At 52.7% G+C, this 20515-nt stretch overlaps 35 non-coding genes across 35 annotated transcripts; all 35 read right to left on the reverse strand.

The window, feature by feature from the left end:
- Positions 1-2707: 2707 nt before the first annotated feature.
- On the reverse strand, positions 2708-2824 carry LOC139293151 (U5 spliceosomal RNA). Its single transcript, XR_011597774.1, has one exon. It is a non-coding gene; the product is annotated as a U5 spliceosomal RNA (small nuclear RNA).
- A 527-nt stretch (positions 2825-3351) lies between these two features.
- On the reverse strand, positions 3352-3542 carry LOC139293746 (U2 spliceosomal RNA). The gene has a single exon (XR_011598331.1). It is a non-coding gene; the product is annotated as a U2 spliceosomal RNA (small nuclear RNA).
- A 177-nt stretch (positions 3543-3719) lies between these two features.
- Positions 3720-3836, reverse strand: LOC139293152 (U5 spliceosomal RNA). Its single transcript, XR_011597775.1, has one exon. It is a non-coding gene; the product is annotated as a U5 spliceosomal RNA (small nuclear RNA).
- Positions 3837-4363: 527 nt separating this feature from the next.
- On the reverse strand, positions 4364-4554 carry LOC139293747 (U2 spliceosomal RNA). The gene has a single exon (XR_011598332.1). It is a non-coding gene; the product is annotated as a U2 spliceosomal RNA (small nuclear RNA).
- Positions 4555-4731: 177 nt separating this feature from the next.
- On the reverse strand, positions 4732-4848 carry LOC139293153 (U5 spliceosomal RNA). Its single transcript, XR_011597776.1, has one exon. It is a non-coding gene; the product is annotated as a U5 spliceosomal RNA (small nuclear RNA).
- Positions 4849-5375: 527 nt separating this feature from the next.
- LOC139293748 (U2 spliceosomal RNA) lies at positions 5376-5566 on the reverse strand. The gene has a single exon (XR_011598333.1). It is a non-coding gene; the product is annotated as a U2 spliceosomal RNA (small nuclear RNA).
- Positions 5567-5743: 177 nt separating this feature from the next.
- LOC139293154 (U5 spliceosomal RNA) lies at positions 5744-5860 on the reverse strand. The gene has a single exon (XR_011597777.1). It is a non-coding gene; the product is annotated as a U5 spliceosomal RNA (small nuclear RNA).
- A 527-nt stretch (positions 5861-6387) lies between these two features.
- On the reverse strand, positions 6388-6578 carry LOC139293750 (U2 spliceosomal RNA). Its single transcript, XR_011598335.1, has one exon. It is a non-coding gene; the product is annotated as a U2 spliceosomal RNA (small nuclear RNA).
- A 177-nt stretch (positions 6579-6755) lies between these two features.
- On the reverse strand, positions 6756-6872 carry LOC139293156 (U5 spliceosomal RNA). Its single transcript, XR_011597779.1, has one exon. It is a non-coding gene; the product is annotated as a U5 spliceosomal RNA (small nuclear RNA).
- A 527-nt stretch (positions 6873-7399) lies between these two features.
- Positions 7400-7590, reverse strand: LOC139293751 (U2 spliceosomal RNA). Its single transcript, XR_011598336.1, has one exon. It is a non-coding gene; the product is annotated as a U2 spliceosomal RNA (small nuclear RNA).
- Positions 7591-7767: 177 nt separating this feature from the next.
- Positions 7768-7884, reverse strand: LOC139293157 (U5 spliceosomal RNA). Its single transcript, XR_011597780.1, has one exon. It is a non-coding gene; the product is annotated as a U5 spliceosomal RNA (small nuclear RNA).
- Positions 7885-8411: 527 nt separating this feature from the next.
- On the reverse strand, positions 8412-8602 carry LOC139293752 (U2 spliceosomal RNA). Its single transcript, XR_011598337.1, has one exon. It is a non-coding gene; the product is annotated as a U2 spliceosomal RNA (small nuclear RNA).
- Positions 8603-8779: 177 nt separating this feature from the next.
- LOC139293158 (U5 spliceosomal RNA) lies at positions 8780-8896 on the reverse strand. Its single transcript, XR_011597781.1, has one exon. It is a non-coding gene; the product is annotated as a U5 spliceosomal RNA (small nuclear RNA).
- A 527-nt stretch (positions 8897-9423) lies between these two features.
- LOC139293753 (U2 spliceosomal RNA) lies at positions 9424-9614 on the reverse strand. Its single transcript, XR_011598338.1, has one exon. It is a non-coding gene; the product is annotated as a U2 spliceosomal RNA (small nuclear RNA).
- A 177-nt stretch (positions 9615-9791) lies between these two features.
- LOC139293159 (U5 spliceosomal RNA) lies at positions 9792-9908 on the reverse strand. Its single transcript, XR_011597782.1, has one exon. It is a non-coding gene; the product is annotated as a U5 spliceosomal RNA (small nuclear RNA).
- A 527-nt stretch (positions 9909-10435) lies between these two features.
- LOC139293754 (U2 spliceosomal RNA) lies at positions 10436-10626 on the reverse strand. Its single transcript, XR_011598339.1, has one exon. It is a non-coding gene; the product is annotated as a U2 spliceosomal RNA (small nuclear RNA).
- Positions 10627-10803: 177 nt separating this feature from the next.
- On the reverse strand, positions 10804-10920 carry LOC139293160 (U5 spliceosomal RNA). Its single transcript, XR_011597783.1, has one exon. It is a non-coding gene; the product is annotated as a U5 spliceosomal RNA (small nuclear RNA).
- Positions 10921-11447: 527 nt separating this feature from the next.
- On the reverse strand, positions 11448-11638 carry LOC139293756 (U2 spliceosomal RNA). The gene has a single exon (XR_011598341.1). It is a non-coding gene; the product is annotated as a U2 spliceosomal RNA (small nuclear RNA).
- Positions 11639-11815: 177 nt separating this feature from the next.
- On the reverse strand, positions 11816-11932 carry LOC139293161 (U5 spliceosomal RNA). The gene has a single exon (XR_011597784.1). It is a non-coding gene; the product is annotated as a U5 spliceosomal RNA (small nuclear RNA).
- Positions 11933-12459: 527 nt separating this feature from the next.
- On the reverse strand, positions 12460-12650 carry LOC139293757 (U2 spliceosomal RNA). Its single transcript, XR_011598342.1, has one exon. It is a non-coding gene; the product is annotated as a U2 spliceosomal RNA (small nuclear RNA).
- A 177-nt stretch (positions 12651-12827) lies between these two features.
- LOC139293162 (U5 spliceosomal RNA) lies at positions 12828-12944 on the reverse strand. The gene has a single exon (XR_011597785.1). It is a non-coding gene; the product is annotated as a U5 spliceosomal RNA (small nuclear RNA).
- A 527-nt stretch (positions 12945-13471) lies between these two features.
- Positions 13472-13662, reverse strand: LOC139293758 (U2 spliceosomal RNA). Its single transcript, XR_011598343.1, has one exon. It is a non-coding gene; the product is annotated as a U2 spliceosomal RNA (small nuclear RNA).
- Positions 13663-13839: 177 nt separating this feature from the next.
- LOC139293163 (U5 spliceosomal RNA) lies at positions 13840-13956 on the reverse strand. The gene has a single exon (XR_011597786.1). It is a non-coding gene; the product is annotated as a U5 spliceosomal RNA (small nuclear RNA).
- Positions 13957-14483: 527 nt separating this feature from the next.
- LOC139293760 (U2 spliceosomal RNA) lies at positions 14484-14674 on the reverse strand. Its single transcript, XR_011598344.1, has one exon. It is a non-coding gene; the product is annotated as a U2 spliceosomal RNA (small nuclear RNA).
- Positions 14675-14851: 177 nt separating this feature from the next.
- LOC139293165 (U5 spliceosomal RNA) lies at positions 14852-14968 on the reverse strand. The gene has a single exon (XR_011597787.1). It is a non-coding gene; the product is annotated as a U5 spliceosomal RNA (small nuclear RNA).
- A 527-nt stretch (positions 14969-15495) lies between these two features.
- On the reverse strand, positions 15496-15686 carry LOC139293761 (U2 spliceosomal RNA). The gene has a single exon (XR_011598345.1). It is a non-coding gene; the product is annotated as a U2 spliceosomal RNA (small nuclear RNA).
- A 177-nt stretch (positions 15687-15863) lies between these two features.
- Positions 15864-15980, reverse strand: LOC139293166 (U5 spliceosomal RNA). Its single transcript, XR_011597788.1, has one exon. It is a non-coding gene; the product is annotated as a U5 spliceosomal RNA (small nuclear RNA).
- A 527-nt stretch (positions 15981-16507) lies between these two features.
- On the reverse strand, positions 16508-16698 carry LOC139293763 (U2 spliceosomal RNA). Its single transcript, XR_011598347.1, has one exon. It is a non-coding gene; the product is annotated as a U2 spliceosomal RNA (small nuclear RNA).
- A 177-nt stretch (positions 16699-16875) lies between these two features.
- On the reverse strand, positions 16876-16992 carry LOC139293168 (U5 spliceosomal RNA). The gene has a single exon (XR_011597790.1). It is a non-coding gene; the product is annotated as a U5 spliceosomal RNA (small nuclear RNA).
- A 527-nt stretch (positions 16993-17519) lies between these two features.
- On the reverse strand, positions 17520-17710 carry LOC139293764 (U2 spliceosomal RNA). The gene has a single exon (XR_011598348.1). It is a non-coding gene; the product is annotated as a U2 spliceosomal RNA (small nuclear RNA).
- A 177-nt stretch (positions 17711-17887) lies between these two features.
- LOC139293169 (U5 spliceosomal RNA) lies at positions 17888-18004 on the reverse strand. Its single transcript, XR_011597791.1, has one exon. It is a non-coding gene; the product is annotated as a U5 spliceosomal RNA (small nuclear RNA).
- A 527-nt stretch (positions 18005-18531) lies between these two features.
- On the reverse strand, positions 18532-18722 carry LOC139293765 (U2 spliceosomal RNA). Its single transcript, XR_011598349.1, has one exon. It is a non-coding gene; the product is annotated as a U2 spliceosomal RNA (small nuclear RNA).
- A 177-nt stretch (positions 18723-18899) lies between these two features.
- LOC139293170 (U5 spliceosomal RNA) lies at positions 18900-19016 on the reverse strand. The gene has a single exon (XR_011597792.1). It is a non-coding gene; the product is annotated as a U5 spliceosomal RNA (small nuclear RNA).
- Positions 19017-19543: 527 nt separating this feature from the next.
- LOC139293766 (U2 spliceosomal RNA) lies at positions 19544-19734 on the reverse strand. The gene has a single exon (XR_011598350.1). It is a non-coding gene; the product is annotated as a U2 spliceosomal RNA (small nuclear RNA).
- A 177-nt stretch (positions 19735-19911) lies between these two features.
- On the reverse strand, positions 19912-20028 carry LOC139293171 (U5 spliceosomal RNA). The gene has a single exon (XR_011597793.1). It is a non-coding gene; the product is annotated as a U5 spliceosomal RNA (small nuclear RNA).
- Positions 20029-20515: the final 487 nt, after the last annotated feature.

The raw sequence follows: 20515 nt of genomic DNA on the forward strand, positions 1-20515 counted from the left end.
CAGGTGTCAATCTAGCATCAGTTGGTGGGCAATCACGTGATAAAATGTAATCAATGCGAGAGGCTCGGGTGCCATCACCACTAAACCAGGTGAAGCCCTCTTCTCTGGGATGCATGGTTTTAAAACAGTCCAGAAGTTTAAAATCCCTGCATATGCCCTGAAATAAAACTGAGGTTTTGTCCACTTTAAAATCTTCACCTGCTCTCTTCCTATCATTCCTGCTTAAAATACAATTAAAATCTCCCCCTACAACTAAAGGTGCCCTACCTAGCATGTGGAACTGCAAGTCTTCTAAAAGATCATACCTGTCATTTCTGTCGTTAAAGCCATAAATATTTAAGACGTTAAAATCTTTTCCCATAAAAGTCAGGTGTGCTAAAAGTGCCCGACCATCTCTCACCACAGTGCTGCCCTTCACCAAAACCAGTGGGTTTTTGATTAAAATGGCCACTCCGTCATTTCTGTTTGCGTTTGATCCGCTCCACATCGATGTTTGTGGCCATAGCTCCTCCCACTCTCTGTAGTGGTTTAAAAATGGCAGGCCACATTCCTGTATTAAAAACACATCTGACTTAAAAGAATTAAGAAAGGATAAAACAGTCTGGGCTCTAACTCGTGACTTCACGCTTCTCACATTGATGGTTGAGAAGGTGAGTGCCATGAGTATGGTTAAAATTAACAGGTATGAAATCTTAAAAGTCTAAAAGGGATTATCAATGTTAAAAAAAAAGCAGTTATTTAAATTTCTTGTGAACGGAGCTCTTCCTTCACTCTCATGGGTGAAGAGTGACGGGGTTGAGCTTCATTCCCCTGTCGGACTCTAGGGGTAGGCCTTGGACGCATGGTCGCATTGAGATTTGAGTCCTTAGGGGTTGATTGCAGAGCTATTGTTAGGAAAGAGACCTCATTTGGAGAATTGGAGGGGAAGACTCTAGGCTCCTCCACAGATGGGCTGTTTGAGTAGTTCCCAGCTCTTCCCCTCTTCTCTGAGACTACAGGAGACTCAGAGGACAATTCTGATATAGGCCTCTTGGTCTGCTGGGCGTTGGGGAGGGAGGCGTCCTCACTATCGCCCTGTGATTGGTCATTTTCACATTCTGAGCAAGCTCCGGCTTTTGCCTGCATTGCCCCATCTTCCTCAAGACTTTCCAGTTGCGGGGCAATTGCAGGCCCCTCCTCTCCTTCATATCCGGAGCAAGCTCCGCCTTCTGCCTGCATTGCCCCATCTTCCTCACCACTCTCCATTTGTGGGGCAATTGCAGGCCCCTCCCCCTCTCCCGCCTCTCCTGATCCTGGCCTTCCAGTCACAGGATTTGGCGGGAGATTTGAATTTCCCAGCCCAGCTTCTTCAATTAGCTCTCTAACTGCTTCCTCTTGTCCACCATTTTGTGGGGTTTTCGCTGCCTTCAGTTTGTTGGCAAATGACTTTGGGCAATCTCTGAAGAGGTGGGTTGTTTCTCCACAAAGATTGCACTTTCTGCCATTGGTACATTCCTCAAAGGTGTGCCCAATTTCTCTACATTTTCCACAAATAGTCTGCTGACACGCTTCTGCCAGGTGCCCATGCTCACCACACTTGCGGCACAGCTTGGGCTGGCCCTGGTAGTGAATGTAGCCTCTGTTGTTTCCCAGAACTATCACAGATGGCAGATGTTTCAGGCCCTGGAAGCCTTGGGGGTCCTGCCATTGTTGGATGGGGACCCTCCAAGCGCAATTCCAAATGCCATCCTCATCTCTCACTTTGGTAGCCTGTCCTTTTACAGTGCAGTATCTACCCAGCCACAAACAAATGTCATCCGCATTCACGGTCTCATTGAACATTCTGATAATGATGGTTTTGGAGGCATTATCAGTCAGTTTCTCAACATTAAAAGCGGAAAACTGGGGTTTTACATTTTCAAAGCGTGTCCAAAACTCTCTCAGCAGCGCGGCAGACCGAAAGCTTACATCGAAACCTTTATTCGTTGGTAGAGTAACAATGCAATTTATATTCTCTGGTTCAAACTTAAGGGTTTTTTGGATTAACCTCCTGGAGAAGTCAATTCTGGACATCCCCAGGGGCTTTCCATGGTCATTTTCTTTAAAGGTAAATCTGACACTGTGGTGCCTCCGCATGCCGGAAATGTTGGCCGACATGGTGGAGGCACCACAAACTGAAAGGATTAAAAAGAAGGACTAAAACACTTAAGAATTGTCTAAAAAACAAAACAAAAAGAAACAAAGACGATATAAATAGGACTAAGATCAATAAATATGTTAAAACCAGCAAATGATTAAAACGAACTTACCTTTTCTTGTTTAGCCTGGACAAGATGTTAAATCAACAGAGTAGAGGTAAGCAGTACTCTGTGCCAATGAATTCCTTTAGGTGTAGGATTTACAACTACAATAGAGTTGAAATTTTCTCCACAAGGAATAAGGTGAATGTCCTCCCGAGAATGGAAAGTAAAACACAATGCCACAAACAGGCAAAAGTTTTTACCACCAACAGGAAGCGATCGCAGTCTTAGCCAAAAGGCCGAGAAGCGATGAGCCCTGGCTGTTTGCTTCCAGAGGCCACATTCTGGAACAGCTCTCCCTTGTCCTGGCGCAGTCGTTTCAAGCGCGCATAACAATGGCTGCTTCTCAGCGCCTCCTCCCAAGCCGACAAGGTGGCAGCCTAAATCTTGTTAAGGACAGCTTCTTGTTGCTTTTCACAAACGCACGAGGCTCAGCCACACGGCAGAGCCTGCCAAAAATAGTTTTAACTCATTGGTGTTCCTCTCCACGGAAGTCTTTAGTAAAAGGCGAAAGGCTTGTACGTGATGAAGAGAAACCCGAGTAAGTACAGGCCTCTCCAGGAGAGCGGCCGAGGAGCCTAGTCGCCCCGGTCACTACCCTCACGGTAAGCCTCACTCTGCTTGTGGAGTCCCAAATACCAGGCCACGCACATTCCCCTAGCCCTCCCCACATTAGCACAGGCTCTATCCAATGGGATCGCGGAGAAATGAAGGCCTGGCTTTTGGACACAGGCTACCAAGTGTCCCAAACACTCAGGCCCTTGCGGACTCTCTGTGACGAGGGGAGCGAAAGTGCAGGGCACGTTTAACCGTACGTACCGGTGGCAGTAGGGCAATGTTCCCTATCTGTCTGCGAGTCAAAAGTGCGAATCTGGCTGCATTTTTTTGGGTGGCTTCATCTGGCTGTTGATGCTGAGCTGCGCTCTGCCCCCACCCCAGTGGTCACGGATGATACACAGTCATTTGAGAGCGGGAGCCCAGATGAGGCTCGGCGAGGGACGTCAGGCAGTCAGCAGAGGGTTTGACCCCGACTCTCTGTTTGTGTCGGTATTTGCTTTTTCACAAGGCAGGAGATGGGTGCACCGTTCCCGGCGGCACTGCAATACCGGGTCGATGCGTGGAGTGAACGGGGCAAGCCCCTTTTTCAGCTCCCGGTGCTAAAAATCCATTTAATATGTTGTCCCCTTATAGAGGACATATCAGATATTAAACTGATAAGAACAGATACTACACTTGATCTTAGCCAAAAGGCCGAGAAGCGATGAGCCCTGGCTGTTTGCTTCCAGAGGCCACATTCTGGAACAGCTCTCCCTTGTCCTGGCGCAGTCGTTTCAAGCGCGCATAACAATGGCTGCTTCTCAGCGCCTCCTCCCAAGCCGACAAGGTGGCAGCCTAAATCTTGTTAAGGACAGCTTCTTGTTGCTTTTCACAAACGCACGAGGCTCAGCCACACGGCAGAGCCTGCCAAAAATAGTTTTAACTCATTGGTGTTCCTCTCCACGGAAGTCTTTAGTAAAAGGCGAAAGGCTTGTACGTGATGAAGAGAAACCCGAGTAAGTACAGGCCTCTCCAGGAGAGCGGCCGAGGAGCCTAGTCGCCCCGGTCACTACCCTCACGGTAAGCCTCACTCTGCTTGTGGAGTCCCAAATACCAGGCCACGCACATTCCCCTAGCCCTCCCCACATTAGCACAGGCTCTATCCAATGGGATCGCGGAGAAATGAAGGCCTGGCTTTTGGACACAGGCTACCAAATGTCCCAAACACTCAGGCCCTTGCGGACTCTCTGTGACGAGGGGAGCGAAAGTGCAGGGCACGTTTAACCGTACGTACCGGTGGCAGTAGGGCAATGTTCCCTATCTGTCTGCGAGTCAAAAGTGCGAATCTGGCTGCATTTTTTTGGGTGGCTTCATCTGGCTGTTGATGCTGAGCTGCGCTCTGCCCCCACCCCAGTGGTCACGGATGATACACAGTCATTTGAGAGCGGGAGCCCAGATGAGGCTCGGCGAGGGACGTCAGGCAGTCAGCAGAGGGTTTGACCCCGACTCTCTGTTTGTGTCGGTATTTGCTTTTTCACAAGGCAGGAGATGGGTGCACCGTTCCCGGCGGCACTGCAATACCGGGTCGATGCGTGGAGTGAACGGGGCAAGCCCCTTTTTCAGCTCCCGGTGCTAAAAATCCATTTAATATGTTGTCCCCTTATAGAGGACATATCAGATATTAAACTGATAAGAACAGATACTACACTTGATCTTAGCCAAAAGGCCGAGAAGCGATGAGCCCTGGCTGTTTGCTTCCAGAGGCCACATTCTGGAACAGCTCTCCCTTGTCCTGGCGCAGTCGTTTCAAGCGCGCATAACAATGGCTGCTTCTCAGCGCCTCCTCCCAAGCCGACAAGGTGGCAGCCTAAATCTTGTTAAGGACAGCTTCTTGTTGCTTTTCACAAACGCACGAGGCTCAGCCACACGGCAGAGCCTGCCAAAAATAGTTTTAACTCATTGGTGTTCCTCTCCACGGAAGTCTTTAGTAAAAGGCGAAAGGCTTGTACGTGATGAAGAGAAACCCGAGTAAGTACAGGCCTCTCCAGGAGAGCGGCCGAGGAGCCTAGTCGCCCCGGTCACTACCCTCACGGTAAGCCTCACTCTGCTTGTGGAGTCCCAAATACCAGGCCACGCACATTCCCCTAGCCCTCCCCACATTAGCACAGGCTCTATCCAATGGGATCGCGGAGAAATGAAGGCCTGGCTTTTGGACACAGGCTACCAAATGTCCCAAACACTCAGGCCCTTGCGGACTCTCTGTGACGAGGGGAGCGAAAGTGCAGGGCACGTTTAACCGTACGTACCGGTGGCAGTAGGGCAATGTTCCCTATCTGTCTGCGAGTCAAAAGTGCGAATCTGGCTGCATTTTTTTGGGTGGCTTCATCTGGCTGTTGATGCTGAGCTGCGCTCTGCCCCCACCCCAGTGGTCACGGATGATACACAGTCATTTGAGAGCGGGAGCCCAGATGAGGCTCGGCGAGGGACGTCAGGCAGTCAGCAGAGGGTTTGACCCCGACTCTCTGTTTGTGTCGGTATTTGCTTTTTCACAAGGCAGGAGATGGGTGCACCGTTCCCGGCGGCACTGCAATACCGGGTCGATGCGTGGAGTGAACGGGGCAAGCCCCTTTTTCAGCTCCCGGTGCTAAAAATCCATTTAATATGTTGTCCCCTTATAGAGGACATATCAGATATTAAACTGATAAGAACAGATACTACACTTGATCTTAGCCAAAAGGCCGAGAAGCGATGAGCCCTGGCTGTTTGCTTCCAGAGGCCACATTCTGGAACAGCTCTCCCTTGTCCTGGCGCAGTCGTTTCAAGCGCGCATAACAATGGCTGCTTCTCAGCGCCTCCTCCCAAGCCGACAAGGTGGCAGCCTAAATCTTGTTAAGGACAGCTTCTTGTTGCTTTTCACAAACGCACGAGGCTCAGCCACACGGCAGAGCCTGCCAAAAATAGTTTTAACTCATTGGTGTTCCTCTCCACGGAAGTCTTTAGTAAAAGGCGAAAGGCTTGTACGTGATGAAGAGAAACCCGAGTAAGTACAGGCCTCTCCAGGAGAGCGGCCGAGGAGCCTAGTCGCCCCGGTCACTACCCTCACGGTAAGCCTCACTCTGCTTGTGGAGTCCCAAATACCAGGCCACGCACATTCCCCTAGCCCTCCCCACATTAGCACAGGCTCTATCCAATGGGATCGCGGAGAAATGAAGGCCTGGCTTTTGGACACAGGCTACCAAGTGTCCCAAACACTCAGGCCCTTGCGGACTCTCTGTGACGAGGGGAGCGAAAGTGCAGGGCACGTTTAACCGTACGTACCGGTGGCAGTAGGGCAATGTTCCCTATCTGTCTGCGAGTCAAAAGTGCGAATCTGGCTGCATTTTTTTGGGTGGCTTCATCTGGCTGTTGATGCTGAGCTGCGCTCTGCCCCCACCCCAGTGGTCACGGATGATACACAGTCATTTGAGAGCGGGAGCCCAGATGAGGCTCGGCGAGGGACGTCAGGCAGTCAGCAGAGGGTTTGACCCCGACTCTCTGTTTGTGTCGGTATTTGCTTTTTCACAAGGCAGGAGATGGGTGCACCGTTCCCGGCGGCACTGCAATACCGGGTCGATGCGTGGAGTGAACGGGGCAAGCCCCTTTTTCAGCTCCCGGTGCTAAAAATCCATTTAATATGTTGTCCCCTTATAGAGGACATATCAGATATTAAACTGATAAGAACAGATACTACACTTGATCTTAGCCAAAAGGCCGAGAAGCGATGAGCCCTGGCTGTTTGCTTCCAGAGGCCACATTCTGGAACAGCTCTCCCTTGTCCTGGCGCAGTCGTTTCAAGCGCGCATAACAATGGCTGCTTCTCAGCGCCTCCTCCCAAGCCGACAAGGTGGCAGCCTAAATCTTGTTAAGGACAGCTTCTTGTTGCTTTTCACAAACGCACGAGGCTCAGCCACACGGCAGAGCCTGCCAAAAATAGTTTTAACTCATTGGTGTTCCTCTCCACGGAAGTCTTTAGTAAAAGGCGAAAGGCTTGTACGTGATGAAGAGAAACCCGAGTAAGTACAGGCCTCTCCAGGAGAGCGGCCGAGGAGCCTAGTCGCCCCGGTCACTACCCTCACGGTAAGCCTCACTCTGCTTGTGGAGTCCCAAATACCAGGCCACGCACATTCCCCTAGCCCTCCCCACATTAGCACAGGCTCTATCCAATGGGATCGCGGAGAAATGAAGGCCTGGCTTTTGGACACAGGCTACCAAATGTCCCAAACACTCAGGCCCTTGCGGACTCTCTGTGACGAGGGGAGCGAAAGTGCAGGGCACGTTTAACCGTACGTACCGGTGGCAGTAGGGCAATGTTCCCTATCTGTCTGCGAGTCAAAAGTGCGAATCTGGCTGCATTTTTTTGGGTGGCTTCATCTGGCTGTTGATGCTGAGCTGCGCTCTGCCCCCACCCCAGTGGTCACGGATGATACACAGTCATTTGAGAGCGGGAGCCCAGATGAGGCTCGGCGAGGGACGTCAGGCAGTCAGCAGAGGGTTTGACCCCGACTCTCTGTTTGTGTCGGTATTTGCTTTTTCACAAGGCAGGAGATGGGTGCACCGTTCCCGGCGGCACTGCAATACCGGGTCGATGCGTGGAGTGAACGGGGCAAGCCCCTTTTTCAGCTCCCGGTGCTAAAAATCCATTTAATATGTTGTCCCCTTATAGAGGACATATCAGATATTAAACTGATAAGAACAGATACTACACTTGATCTTAGCCAAAAGGCCGAGAAGCGATGAGCCCTGGCTGTTTGCTTCCAGAGGCCACATTCTGGAACAGCTCTCCCTTGTCCTGGCGCAGTCGTTTCAAGCGCGCATAACAATGGCTGCTTCTCAGCGCCTCCTCCCAAGCCGACAAGGTGGCAGCCTAAATCTTGTTAAGGACAGCTTCTTGTTGCTTTTCACAAACGCACGAGGCTCAGCCACACGGCAGAGCCTGCCAAAAATAGTTTTAACTCATTGGTGTTCCTCTCCACGGAAGTCTTTAGTAAAAGGCGAAAGGCTTGTACGTGATGAAGAGAAACCCGAGTAAGTACAGGCCTCTCCAGGAGAGCGGCCGAGGAGCCTAGTCGCCCCGGTCACTACCCTCACGGTAAGCCTCACTCTGCTTGTGGAGTCCCAAATACCAGGCCACGCACATTCCCCTAGCCCTCCCCACATTAGCACAGGCTCTATCCAATGGGATCGCGGAGAAATGAAGGCCTGGCTTTTGGACACAGGCTACCAAATGTCCCAAACACTCAGGCCCTTGCGGACTCTCTGTGACGAGGGGAGCGAAAGTGCAGGGCACGTTTAACCGTACGTACCGGTGGCAGTAGGGCAATGTTCCCTATCTGTCTGCGAGTCAAAAGTGCGAATCTGGCTGCATTTTTTTGGGTGGCTTCATCTGGCTGTTGATGCTGAGCTGCGCTCTGCCCCCACCCCAGTGGTCACGGATGATACACAGTCATTTGAGAGCGGGAGCCCAGATGAGGCTCGGCGAGGGACGTCAGGCAGTCAGCAGAGGGTTTGACCCCGACTCTCTGTTTGTGTCGGTATTTGCTTTTTCACAAGGCAGGAGATGGGTGCACCGTTCCCGGCGGCACTGCAATACCGGGTCGATGCGTGGAGTGAACGGGGCAAGCCCCTTTTTCAGCTCCCGGTGCTAAAAATCCATTTAATATGTTGTCCCCTTATAGAGGACATATCAGATATTAAACTGATAAGAACAGATACTACACTTGATCTTAGCCAAAAGGCCGAGAAGCGATGAGCCCTGGCTGTTTGCTTCCAGAGGCCACATTCTGGAACAGCTCTCCCTTGTCCTGGCGCAGTCGTTTCAAGCGCGCATAACAATGGCTGCTTCTCAGCGCCTCCTCCCAAGCCGACAAGGTGGCAGCCTAAATCTTGTTAAGGACAGCTTCTTGTTGCTTTTCACAAACGCACGAGGCTCAGCCACACGGCAGAGCCTGCCAAAAATAGTTTTAACTCATTGGTGTTCCTCTCCACGGAAGTCTTTAGTAAAAGGCGAAAGGCTTGTACGTGATGAAGAGAAACCCGAGTAAGTACAGGCCTCTCCAGGAGAGCGGCCGAGGAGCCTAGTCGCCCCGGTCACTACCCTCACGGTAAGCCTCACTCTGCTTGTGGAGTCCCAAATACCAGGCCACGCACATTCCCCTAGCCCTCCCCACATTAGCACAGGCTCTATCCAATGGGATCGCGGAGAAATGAAGGCCTGGCTTTTGGACACAGGCTACCAAATGTCCCAAACACTCAGGCCCTTGCGGACTCTCTGTGACGAGGGGAGCGAAAGTGCAGGGCACGTTTAACCGTACGTACCGGTGGCAGTAGGGCAATGTTCCCTATCTGTCTGCGAGTCAAAAGTGCGAATCTGGCTGCATTTTTTTGGGTGGCTTCATCTGGCTGTTGATGCTGAGCTGCGCTCTGCCCCCACCCCAGTGGTCACGGATGATACACAGTCATTTGAGAGCGGGAGCCCAGATGAGGCTCGGCGAGGGACGTCAGGCAGTCAGCAGAGGGTTTGACCCCGACTCTCTGTTTGTGTCGGTATTTGCTTTTTCACAAGGCAGGAGATGGGTGCACCGTTCCCGGCGGCACTGCAATACCGGGTCGATGCGTGGAGTGAACGGGGCAAGCCCCTTTTTCAGCTCCCGGTGCTAAAAATCCATTTAATATGTTGTCCCCTTATAGAGGACATATCAGATATTAAACTGATAAGAACAGATACTACACTTGATCTTAGCCAAAAGGCCGAGAAGCGATGAGCCCTGGCTGTTTGCTTCCAGAGGCCACATTCTGGAACAGCTCTCCCTTGTCCTGGCGCAGTCGTTTCAAGCGCGCATAACAATGGCTGCTTCTCAGCGCCTCCTCCCAAGCCGACAAGGTGGCAGCCTAAATCTTGTTAAGGACAGCTTCTTGTTGCTTTTCACAAACGCACGAGGCTCAGCCACACGGCAGAGCCTGCCAAAAATAGTTTTAACTCATTGGTGTTCCTCTCCACGGAAGTCTTTAGTAAAAGGCGAAAGGCTTGTACGTGATGAAGAGAAACCCGAGTAAGTACAGGCCTCTCCAGGAGAGCGGCCGAGGAGCCTAGTCGCCCCGGTCACTACCCTCACGGTAAGCCTCACTCTGCTTGTGGAGTCCCAAATACCAGGCCACGCACATTCCCCTAGCCCTCCCCACATTAGCACAGGCTCTATCCAATGGGATCGCGGAGAAATGAAGGCCTGGCTTTTGGACACAGGCTACCAAGTGTCCCAAACACTCAGGCCCTTGCGGACTCTCTGTGACGAGGGGAGCGAAAGTGCAGGGCACGTTTAACCGTACGTACCGGTGGCAGTAGGGCAATGTTCCCTATCTGTCTGCGAGTCAAAAGTGCGAATCTGGCTGCATTTTTTTGGGTGGCTTCATCTGGCTGTTGATGCTGAGCTGCGCTCTGCCCCCACCCCAGTGGTCACGGATGATACACAGTCATTTGAGAGCGGGAGCCCAGATGAGGCTCGGCGAGGGACGTCAGGCAGTCAGCAGAGGGTTTGACCCCGACTCTCTGTTTGTGTCGGTATTTGCTTTTTCACAAGGCAGGAGATGGGTGCACCGTTCCCGGCGGCACTGCAATACCGGGTCGATGCGTGGAGTGAACGGGGCAAGCCCCTTTTTCAGCTCCCGGTGCTAAAAATCCATTTAATATGTTGTCCCCTTATAGAGGACATATCAGATATTAAACTGATAAGAACAGATACTACACTTGATCTTAGCCAAAAGGCCGAGAAGCGATGAGCCCTGGCTGTTTGCTTCCAGAGGCCACATTCTGGAACAGCTCTCCCTTGTCCTGGCGCAGTCGTTTCAAGCGCGCATAACAATGGCTGCTTCTCAGCGCCTCCTCCCAAGCCGACAAGGTGGCAGCCTAAATCTTGTTAAGGACAGCTTCTTGTTGCTTTTCACAAACGCACGAGGCTCAGCCACACGGCAGAGCCTGCCAAAAATAGTTTTAACTCATTGGTGTTCCTCTCCACGGAAGTCTTTAGTAAAAGGCGAAAGGCTTGTACGTGATGAAGAGAAACCCGAGTAAGTACAGGCCTCTCCAGGAGAGCGGCCGAGGAGCCTAGTCGCCCCGGTCACTACCCTCACGGTAAGCCTCACTCTGCTTGTGGAGTCCCAAATACCAGGCCACGCACATTCCCCTAGCCCTCCCCACATTAGCACAGGCTCTATCCAATGGGATCGCGGAGAAATGAAGGCCTGGCTTTTGGACACAGGCTACCAAATGTCCCAAACACTCAGGCCCTTGCGGACTCTCTGTGACGAGGGGAGCGAAAGTGCAGGGCACGTTTAACCGTACGTACCGGTGGCAGTAGGGCAATGTTCCCTATCTGTCTGCGAGTCAAAAGTGCGAATCTGGCTGCATTTTTTTGGGTGGCTTCATCTGGCTGTTGATGCTGAGCTGCGCTCTGCCCCCACCCCAGTGGTCACGGATGATACACAGTCATTTGAGAGCGGGAGCCCAGATGAGGCTCGGCGAGGGACGTCAGGCAGTCAGCAGAGGGTTTGACCCCGACTCTCTGTTTGTGTCGGTATTTGCTTTTTCACAAGGCAGGAGATGGGTGCACCGTTCCCGGCGGCACTGCAATACCGGGTCGATGCGTGGAGTGAACGGGGCAAGCCCCTTTTTCAGCTCCCGGTGCTAAAAATCCATTTAATATGTTGTCCCCTTATAGAGGACATATCAGATATTAAACTGATAAGAACAGATACTACACTTGATCTTAGCCAAAAGGCCGAGAAGCGATGAGCCCTGGCTGTTTGCTTCCAGAGGCCACATTCTGGAACAGCTCTCCCTTGTCCTGGCGCAGTCGTTTCAAGCGCGCATAACAATGGCTGCTTCTCAGCGCCTCCTCCCAAGCCGACAAGGTGGCAGCCTAAATCTTGTTAAGGACAGCTTCTTGTTGCTTTTCACAAACGCACGAGGCTCAGCCACACGGCAGAGCCTGCCAAAAATAGTTTTAACTCATTGGTGTTCCTCTCCACGGAAGTCTTTAGTAAAAGGCGAAAGGCTTGTACGTGATGAAGAGAAACCCGAGTAAGTACAGGCCTCTCCAGGAGAGCGGCCGAGGAGCCTAGTCGCCCCGGTCACTACCCTCACGGTAAGCCTCACTCTGCTTGTGGAGTCCCAAATACCAGGCCACGCACATTCCCCTAGCCCTCCCCACATTAGCACAGGCTCTATCCAATGGGATCGCGGAGAAATGAAGGCCTGGCTTTTGGACACAGGCTACCAAATGTCCCAAACACTCAGGCCCTTGCGGACTCTCTGTGACGAGGGGAGCGAAAGTGCAGGGCACGTTTAACCGTACGTACCGGTGGCAGTAGGGCAATGTTCCCTATCTGTCTGCGAGTCAAAAGTGCGAATCTGGCTGCATTTTTTTGGGTGGCTTCATCTGGCTGTTGATGCTGAGCTGCGCTCTGCCCCCACCCCAGTGGTCACGGATGATACACAGTCATTTGAGAGCGGGAGCCCAGATGAGGCTCGGCGAGGGACGTCAGGCAGTCAGCAGAGGGTTTGACCCCGACTCTCTGTTTGTGTCGGTATTTGCTTTTTCACAAGGCAGGAGATGGGTGCACCGTTCCCGGCGGCACTGCAATACCGGGTCGATGCGTGGAGTGAACGGGGCAAGCCCCTTTTTCAGCTCCCGGTGCTAAAAATCCATTTAATATGTTGTCCCCTTATAGAGGACATATCAGATATTAAACTGATAAGAACAGATACTACACTTGATCTTAGCCAAAAGGCCGAGAAGCGATGAGCCCTGGCTGTTTGCTTCCAGAGGCCACATTCTGGAACAGCTCTCCCTTGTCCTGGCGCAGTCGTTTCAAGCGCGCATAACAATGGCTGCTTCTCAGCGCCTCCTCCCAAGCCGACAAGGTGGCAGCCTAAATCTTGTTAAGGACAGCTTCTTGTTGCTTTTCACAAACGCACGAGGCTCAGCCACACGGCAGAGCCTGCCAAAAATAGTTTTAACTCATTGGTGTTCCTCTCCACGGAAGTCTTTAGTAAAAGGCGAAAGGCTTGTACGTGATGAAGAGAAACCCGAGTAAGTACAGGCCTCTCCAGGAGAGCGGCCGAGGAGCCTAGTCGCCCCGGTCACTACCCTCACGGTAAGCCTCACTCTGCTTGTGGAGTCCCAAATACCAGGCCACGCACATTCCCCTAGCCCTCCCCACATTAGCACAGGCTCTATCCAATGGGATCGCGGAGAAATGAAGGCCTGGCTTTTGGACACAGGCTACCAAATGTCCCAAACACTCAGGCCCTTGCGGACTCTCTGTGACGAGGGGAGCGAAAGTGCAGGGCACGTTTAACCGTACGTACCGGTGGCAGTAGGGCAATGTTCCCTATCTGTCTGCGAGTCAAAAGTGCGAATCTGGCTGCATTTTTTTGGGTGGCTTCATCTGGCTGTTGATGCTGAGCTGCGCTCTGCCCCCACCCCAGTGGTCACGGATGATACACAGTCATTTGAGAGCGGGAGCCCAGATGAGGCTCGGCGAGGGACGTCAGGCAGTCAGCAGAGGGTTTGACCCCGACTCTCTGTTTGTGTCGGTATTTGCTTTTTCACAAGGCAGGAGATGGGTGCACCGTTCCCGGCGGCACTGCAATACCGGGTCGATGCGTGGAGTGAACGGGGCAAGCCCCTTTTTCAGCTCCCGGTGCTAAAAATCCATTTAATATGTTGTCCCCTTATAGAGGACATATCAGATATTAAACTGATAAGAACAGATACTACACTTGATCTTAGCCAAAAGGCCGAGAAGCGATGAGCCCTGGCTGTTTGCTTCCAGAGGCCACATTCTGGAACAGCTCTCCCTTGTCCTGGCGCAGTCGTTTCAAGCGCGCATAACAATGGCTGCTTCTCAGCGCCTCCTCCCAAGCCGACAAGGTGGCAGCCTAAATCTTGTTAAGGACAGCTTCTTGTTGCTTTTCACAAACGCACGAGGCTCAGCCACACGGCAGAGCCTGCCAAAAATAGTTTTAACTCATTGGTGTTCCTCTCCACGGAAGTCTTTAGTAAAAGGCGAAAGGCTTGTACGTGATGAAGAGAAACCCGAGTAAGTACAGGCCTCTCCAGGAGAGCGGCCGAGGAGCCTAGTCGCCCCGGTCACTACCCTCACGGTAAGCCTCACTCTGCTTGTGGAGTCCCAAATACCAGGCCACGCACATTCCCCTAGCCCTCCCCACATTAGCACAGGCTCTATCCAATGGGATCGCGGAGAAATGAAGGCCTGGCTTTTGGACACAGGCTACCAAATGTCCCAAACACTCAGGCCCTTGCGGACTCTCTGTGACGAGGGGAGCGAAAGTGCAGGGCACGTTTAACCGTACGTACCGGTGGCAGTAGGGCAATGTTCCCTATCTGTCTGCGAGTCAAAAGTGCGAATCTGGCTGCATTTTTTTGGGTGGCTTCATCTGGCTGTTGATGCTGAGCTGCGCTCTGCCCCCACCCCAGTGGTCACGGATGATACACAGTCATTTGAGAGCGGGAGCCCAGATGAGGCTCGGCGAGGGACGTCAGGCAGTCAGCAGAGGGTTTGACCCCGACTCTCTGTTTGTGTCGGTATTTGCTTTTTCACAAGGCAGGAGATGGGTGCACCGTTCCCGGCGGCACTGCAATACCGGGTCGATGCGTGGAGTGAACGGGGCAAGCCCCTTTTTCAGCTCCCGGTGCTAAAAATCCATTTAATATGTTGTCCCCTTATAGAGGACATATCAGATATTAAACTGATAAGAACAGATACTACACTTGATCTTAGCCAAAAGGCCGAGAAGCGATGAGCCCTGGCTGTTTGCTTCCAGAGGCCACATTCTGGAACAGCTCTCCCTTGTCCTGGCGCAGTCGTTTCAAGCGCGCATAACAATGGCTGCTTCTCAGCGCCTCCTCCCAAGCCGACAAGGTGGCAGCCTAAATCTTGTTAAGGACAGCTTCTTGTTGCTTTTCACAAACGCACGAGGCTCAGCCACACGGCAGAGCCTGCCAAAAATAGTTTTAACTCATTGGTGTTCCTCTCCACGGAAGTCTTTAGTAAAAGGCGAAAGGCTTGTACGTGATGAAGAGAAACCCGAGTAAGTACAGGCCTCTCCAGGAGAGCGGCCGAGGAGCCTAGTCGCCCCGGTCACTACCCTCACGGTAAGCCTCACTCTGCTTGTGGAGTCCCAAATACCAGGCCACGCACATTCCCCTAGCCCTCCCCACATTAGCACAGGCTCTATCCAATGGGATCGCGGAGAAATGAAGGCCTGGCTTTTGGACACAGGCTACCAAATGTCCCAAACACTCAGGCCCTTGCGGACTCTCTGTGACGAGGGGAGCGAAAGTGCAGGGCACGTTTAACCGTACGTACCGGTGGCAGTAGGGCAATGTTCCCTATCTGTCTGCGAGTCAAAAGTGCGAATCTGGCTGCATTTTTTTGGGTGGCTTCATCTGGCTGTTGATGCTGAGCTGCGCTCTGCCCCCACCCCAGTGGTCACGGATGATACACAGTCATTTGAGAGCGGGAGCCCAGATGAGGCTCGGCGAGGGACGTCAGGCAGTCAGCAGAGGGTTTGACCCCGACTCTCTGTTTGTGTCGGTATTTGCTTTTTCACAAGGCAGGAGATGGGTGCACCGTTCCCGGCGGCACTGCAATACCGGGTCGATGCGTGGAGTGAACGGGGCAAGCCCCTTTTTCAGCTCCCGGTGCTAAAAATCCATTTAATATGTTGTCCCCTTATAGAGGACATATCAGATATTAAACTGATAAGAACAGATACTACACTTGATCTTAGCCAAAAGGCCGAGAAGCGATGAGCCCTGGCTGTTTGCTTCCAGAGGCCACATTCTGGAACAGCTCTCCCTTGTCCTGGCGCAGTCGTTTCAAGCGCGCATAACAATGGCTGCTTCTCAGCGCCTCCTCCCAAGCCGACAAGGTGGCAGCCTAAATCTTGTTAAGGACAGCTTCTTGTTGCTTTTCACAAACGCACGAGGCTCAGCCACACGGCAGAGCCTGCCAAAAATAGTTTTAACTCATTGGTGTTCCTCTCCACGGAAGTCTTTAGTAAAAGGCGAAAGGCTTGTACGTGATGAAGAGAAACCCGAGTAAGTACAGGCCTCTCCAGGAGAGCGGCCGAGGAGCCTAGTCGCCCCGGTCACTACCCTCACGGTAAGCCTCACTCTGCTTGTGGAGTCCCAAATACCAGGCCACGCACATTCCCCTAGCCCTCCCCACATTAGCACAGGCTCTATCCAATGGGATCGCGGAGAAATGAAGGCCTGGCTTTTGGACACAGGCTACCAAGTGTCCCAAACACTCAGGCCCTTGCGGACTCTCTGTGACGAGGGGAGCGAAAGTGCAGGGCACGTTTAACCGTACGTACCGGTGGCAGTAGGGCAATGTTCCCTATCTGTCTGCGAGTCAAAAGTGCGAATCTGGCTGCATTTTTTTGGGTGGCTTCATCTGGCTGTTGATGCTGAGCTGCGCTCTGCCCCCACCCCAGTGGTCACGGATGATACACAGTCATTTGAGAGCGGGAGCCCAGATGAGGCTCGGCGAGGGACGTCAGGCAGTCAGCAGAGGGTTTGACCCCGACTCTCTGTTTGTGTCGGTATTTGCTTTTTCACAAGGCAGGAGATGGGTGCACCGTTCCCGGCGGCACTGCAATACCGGGTCGATGCGTGGAGTGAACGGGGCAAGCCCCTTTTTCAGCTCCCGGTGCTAAAAATCCATTTAATATGTTGTCCCCTTATAGAGGACATATCAGATATTAAACTGATAAGAACAGATACTACACTTGATCTTAGCCAAAAGGCCGAGAAGCGATGAGCCCTGGCTGTTTGCTTCCAGAGGCCACATTCTGGAACAGCTCTCCCTTGTCCTGGCGCAGTCGTTTCAAGCGCGCATAACAATGGCTGCTTCTCAGCGCCTCCTCCCAAGCCGACAAGGTGGCAGCCTAAATCTTGTTAAGGACAGCTTCTTGTTGCTTTTCACAAACGCACGAGGCTCAGCCACACGGCAGAGCCTGCCAAAAATAGTTTTAACTCATTGGTGTTCCTCTCCACGGAAGTCTTTAGTAAAAGGCGAAAGGCTTGTACGTGATGAAGAGAAACCCGAGTAAGTACAGGCCTCTCCAGGAGAGCGGCCGAGGAGCCTAGTCGCCCCGGTCACTACCCTCACGGTAAGCCTCACTCTGCTTGTGGAGTCCCAAATACCAGGCCACGCACATTCCCCTAGCCCTCCCCACATTAGCACAGGCTCTATCCAATGGGATCGCGGAGAAATGAAGGCCTGGCTTTTGGACACAGGCTACCAAATGTCCCAAACACTCAGGCCCTTGCGGACTCTCTGTGACGAGGGGAGCGAAAGTGCAGGGCACGTTTAACCGTACGTACCGGTGGCAGTAGGGCAATGTTCCCTATCTGTCTGCGAGTCAAAAGTGCGAATCTGGCTGCATTTTTTTGGGTGGCTTCATCTGGCTGTTGATGCTGAGCTGCGCTCTGCCCCCACCCCAGTGGTCACGGATGATACACAGTCATTTGAGAGCGGGAGCCCAGATGAGGCTCGGCGAGGGACGTCAGGCAGTCAGCAGAGGGTTTGACCCCGACTCTCTGTTTGTGTCGGTATTTGCTTTTTCACAAGGCAGGAGATGGGTGCACCGTTCCCGGCGGCACTGCAATACCGGGTCGATGCGTGGAGTGAACGGGGCAAGCCCCTTTTTCAGCTCCCGGTGCTAAAAATCCATTTAATATGTTGTCCCCTTATAGAGGACATATCAGATATTAAACTGATAAGAACAGATACTACACTTGATCTTAGCCAAAAGGCCGAGAAGCGATGAGCCCTGGCTGTTTGCTTCCAGAGGCCACATTCTGGAACAGCTCTCCCTTGTCCTGGCGCAGTCGTTTCAAGCGCGCATAACAATGGCTGCTTCTCAGCGCCTCCTCCCAAGCCGACAAGGTGGCAGCCTAAATCTTGTTAAGGACAGCTTCTTGTTGCTTTTCACAAACGCACGAGGCTCAGCCACACGGCAGAGCCTGCCAAAAATAGTTTTAACTCATTGGTGTTCCTCTCCACGGAAGTCTTTAGTAAAAGGCGAAAGGCTTGTACGTGATGAAGAGAAACCCGAGTAAGTACAGGCCTCTCCAGGAGAGCGGCCGAGGAGCCTAGTCGCCCCGGTCACTACCCTCACGGTAAGCCTCACTCTGCTTGTGGAGTCCCAAATACCAGGCCACGCACATTCCCCTAGCCCTCCCCACATTAGCACAGGCTCTATCCAATGGGATCGCGGAGAAATGAAGGCCTGGCTTTTGGACACAGGCTACCAAATGTCCCAAACACTCAGGCCCTTGCGGACTCTCTGTGACGAGGGGAGCGAAAGTGCAGGGCACGTTTAACCGTACGTACCGGTGGCAGTAGGGCAATGTTCCCTATCTGTCTGCGAGTCAAAAGTGCGAATCTGGCTGCATTTTTTTGGGTGGCTTCATCTGGCTGTTGATGCTGAGCTGCGCTCTGCCCCCACCCCAGTGGTCACGGATGATACACAGTCATTTGAGAGCGGGAGCCCAGATGAGGCTCGGCGAGGGACGTCAGGCAGTCAGCAGAGGGTTTGACCCCGACTCTCTGTTTGTGTCGGTATTTGCTTTTTCACAAGGCAGGAGATGGGTGCACCGTTCCCGGCGGCACTGCAATACCGGGTCGATGCGTGGAGTGAACGGGGCAAGCCCCTTTTTCAGCTCCCGGTGCTAAAAATCCATTTAATATGTTGTCCCCTTATAGAGGACATATCAGATATTAAACTGATAAGAACAGATACTACACTTGATCTTAGCCAAAAGGCCGAGAAGCGATGAGCCCTGGCTGTTTGCTTCCAGAGGCCACATTCTGGAACAGCTCTCCCTTGTCCTGGCGCAGTCGTTTCAAGCGCGCATAACAATGGCTGCTTCTCAGCGCCTCCTCCCAAGCCGACAAGGTGGCAGCCTAAATCTTGTTAAGGACAGCTTCTTGTTGCTTTTCACAAACGCACGAGGCTCAGCCACACGGCAGAGCCTGCCAAAAATAGTTTTAACTCATTGGTGTTCCTCTCCACGGAAGTCTTTAGTAAAAGGCGAAAGGCTTGTACGTGATGAAGAGAAACCCGAGTAAGTACAGGCCTCTCCAGGAGAGCGGCCGAGGAGCCTAGTCGCCCCGGTCACTACCCTCACGGTAAGCCTCACTCTGCTTGTGGAGTCCCAAATACCAGGCCACGCACATTCCCCTAGCCCTCCCCACATTAGCACAGGCTCTATCCAATGGGATCGCGGAGAAATGAAGGCCTGGCTTTTGGACACAGGCTACCAAATGTCCCAAACACTCAGGCCCTTGCGGACTCTCTGTGACGAGGGGAGCGAAAGTGCAGGGCACGTTTAACCGTACGTACCGGTGGCAGTAGGGCAATGTTCCCTATCTGTCTGCGAGTCAAAAGTGCGAATCTGGCTGCATTTTTTTGGGTGGCTTCATCTGGCTGTTGATGCTGAGCTGCGCTCTGCCCCCACCCCAGTGGTCACGGATGATACACAGTCATTTGAGAGCGGGAGCCCAGATGAGGCTCGGCGAGGGACGTCAGGCAGTCAGCAGAGGGTTTGACCCCGACTCTCTGTTTGTGTCGGTATTTGCTTTTTCACAAGGCAGGAGATGGGTGCACCGTTCCCGGCGGCACTGCAATACCGGGTCGATGCGTGGAGTGAACGGGGCAAGCCCCTTTTTCAGCTCCCGGTGCTAAAAATCCATTTAATATGTTGTCCCCTTATAGAGGACATATCAGATATTAAACTGATAAGAACAGATACTACACTTGATCTTAGCCAAAAGGCCGAGAAGCGATGAGCCCTGGCTGTTTGCTTCCAGAGGCCACATTCTGGAACAGCTCTCCCTTGTCCTGGCGCAGTCGTTTCAAGCGCGCATAACAATGGCTGCTTCTCAGCGCCTCCTCCCAAGCCGACAAGGTGGCAGCCTAAATCTTGTTAAGGACAGCTTCTTGTTGCTTTTCACAAACGCACGAGGCTCAGCCACACGGCAGAGCCTGCCAAAAATAGTTTTAACTCATTGGTGTTCCTCTCCACGGAAGTCTTTAGTAAAAGGCGAAAGGCTTGTACGTGATGAAGAGAAACCCGAGTAAGTACAGGCCTCTCCAGGAGAGCGGCCGAGGAGCCTAGTCGCCCCGGTCACTACCCTCACGGTAAGCCTCACTCTGCTTGTGGAGTCCCAAATACCAGGCCACGCACATTCCCCTAGCCCTCCCCACATTAGCACAGGCTCTATCCAATGGGATCGCGGAGAAATGAAGGCCTGGCTTTTGGACACAGGCTACCAAGTGTCCCAAACACTCAGGCCCTTGCGGACTCTCTGTGACGAGGGGAGCGAAAGTGCAGGGCACGTTTAACCGTACGTACCGGTGGCAGTAGGGCAATGTTCCCTATCTGTCTGCGAGTCAAAAGTGCGAATCTGGCTGCATTTTTTTGGGTGGCTTCATCTGGCTGTTGATGCTGAGCTGCGCTCTGCCCCCACCCCAGTGGTCACGGATGATACACAGTCATTTGAGAGCGGGAGCCCAGATGAGGCTCGGCGAGGGACGTCAGGCAGTCAGCAGAGGGTTTGACCCCGAC

This window comes from Enoplosus armatus, chromosome 11, assembly GCF_043641665.1.
Source record: "Enoplosus armatus isolate fEnoArm2 chromosome 11, fEnoArm2.hap1, whole genome shotgun sequence".
NCBI lineage: Eukaryota > Metazoa > Chordata > Actinopteri > Centrarchiformes > Enoplosidae > Enoplosus > Enoplosus armatus.